This window comes from Vollenhovia emeryi, unplaced genomic scaffold (genome assembly GCF_000949405.1).
Source record: "Vollenhovia emeryi isolate VEMERY1.0 unplaced genomic scaffold, V.emery_V1.0 DF940696.1, whole genome shotgun sequence".
Taxonomy (NCBI): domain Eukaryota; kingdom Metazoa; phylum Arthropoda; class Insecta; order Hymenoptera; family Formicidae; genus Vollenhovia; species Vollenhovia emeryi.
Window position 1 is genome coordinate 5,229 of NW_011965670.1, and position 2,265 is coordinate 7,493.

Here is a 2,265-nt window from a genome sequence, read left to right on the forward strand (position 1 = left end):
GGACATTGAGACGGTCAGGACCGATAATAACCACTACTCTCTCTCTTCTTTGAATTGGGAGGATCGATTTTATCGCGGGGCCAAAGTCAAGTCTACGGGCAACCCCTTGAGATGCTTTCGTGACCGATTAACCCGAGCGGGGCCTCGCATTAGAATCACTCGGACCACCCAGCCTACATTTACGCGGCTATCAATCTGATTTGAGTATTTCGACCAGCGCACGAGGCGATATATCGCAACCTTGTCCGCCGTTAGATCGGCTTCTTCCCCGAACCCTCGCAGCCGATATTACGGAAGATACGCGGAAATCGATTCACGTCCGTCAAAAGGCGAGCGAGCGTCTTATCAGATTCTCACCGACGCTACAAGTCTTCTCTACATGAAATTCTTTCCATCTTCGGAATTATCTTCTTGTCAGTTTTGTTCCCCTGCTGGTCCTCGAGATACTCTCGTTCGAGCTATGCAGGTACTTTTTTTTCTCCTTGCGAAATCACAAGTCGATACTAATTGCCGCCGAACTTTAGCACGAAGAACGGATGTAGTTTCATTGTTGCACAAAATATCTTGAAAAATCAAATAAATTTCTCATCAATAACGTATTCTTGTGTTATACATGTCTCTTGTAAACGTAGTTTGTATCGTTATATATATTTTTTTAAACTAGATGCTTCTGTTAAATTGCAACAATTTAACACATATATGCTAAAACCTGTCACATAATGTAACAAGAATCGTTAGTGATGGAATATTTGTGATTTGGAACGATCGAGGATAAAAAATATAATTTTATACCCCTGGTGGGACTCGAACCCACAATCCCCGGTTTAGGAAACCGATGCCTTATCCATTAGGCCACAGGGGCGCTTGCTAGTCTGGCGCCTCTATGTAGTTCACAATGGCGACGTTGAAGTATTGAGATTGATAATTATTGTAAATTAAATAAGACGCTATTTCCAAATAATTATCAGTGCCGTCGTCGAGGAGAACTGTCACATTATTCCCTGCTGATAACTACTTGGATTGTGCTGCTTTAAAAAATATTTACTTACAAAACGAGATATTTTTTCCCCATTGAAACATTGATCGTCACATTAACATATTTAAAAAAATCAAGGGACGAATCGTAGAGTTTATTCCATGTTGAGTAATAAATATTAAGGTTGGTATAATATTTCTGGGGAAATTATACTAAATGTGAGAATCATGCAAGTCCTTAAAGAAATTCCCGTCACTTTACGAAAATGTCGAGGGAGAAGCTGACGAAAATCTTGTACGCCAATGCCCACTAATGCCCAGTGGGCATTACTTTATCTTATTATCTTATTTTATCTTATTTATCTTGTTGTATCTTTATAATAAAAGGCCCCAGCAAGGCCTAATGCCCAAAAAATGCCTAGTAATGTCTAGTAATGCCCAGTTAATGCCGCAAATCTGTACACCACAATGCCCTCAGCGGTTTCGCCCTCGGAAAATATAAAACTACATGAAATCAGATTATTCTTAATACCGACAACTACACTGTTAGAAGTAGATCTAAGGTGCAGTGGGGTAAATCCGTACACGGGGCAAATCCGCACTAGGCCCTTATTTATTCGAATATACGTTGCATTGTACCAACTGTAAGGTAGAAATCTTCCTTTGGTTACTATTCAATGATCAACATAGGTGGCCGCCATGTATTCTGTGATTCCCCCGTTTAACTCGTTCGAGAAAGTTCATGGTGTTTCCATAATAATTCCGCTTTTGCCCCATAATATAAGGAAATAAGATTCAATAATTTTTAAACAGGTAGGTGCAGTTTTGCCCCAGTTCTGGGGCAAGTCCGCCCTAGCAGCACTGTTTTTAATTTATTAAGAAAATCGTAAGTTTCAAAAGTTACTTTTGATCCAAATTAATGCAACTTAAAGAATAAACCATGCGCTAAATAAAAACACTAAGATTATTAGGTTTTAGTGGAATAGATAGAAAATACATCAGTTTAAAGTAAACTTTACAATTTCTGGGTCGGTTTTATCCCACTCCACCTTATCGCACATGTGTGAATATTAACACATCACACACTTGAAATGCGTGAATATTAATGCGTCACACATATTTAATGCATAATTTTTCAAACGTCATGCATTATCCTCTTAACATGCGCGTGTGAAATGCATTAGAGAATGTGTGGAAATCACACACTTCAATGTGTGGATTTTATCAAACATCTAATACTGTTTGAAATAGTCAAACATCGTAATATTCACACATGTGTAATATTTCTAT

At 38.5% G+C, this 2,265-nt stretch overlaps 1 non-coding gene across 1 annotated transcript; it reads right to left on the reverse strand.

Moving 5' to 3' along the window:
- Positions 1-789: 789 nt before the first annotated feature.
- On the reverse strand, positions 790-862 carry Trnar-ccu. Its single transcript has one exon. It is a non-coding gene; the product is annotated as a tRNA-Arg (tRNA).
- Between the last annotated feature and the right edge of the window lie 1,403 nt (positions 863-2,265).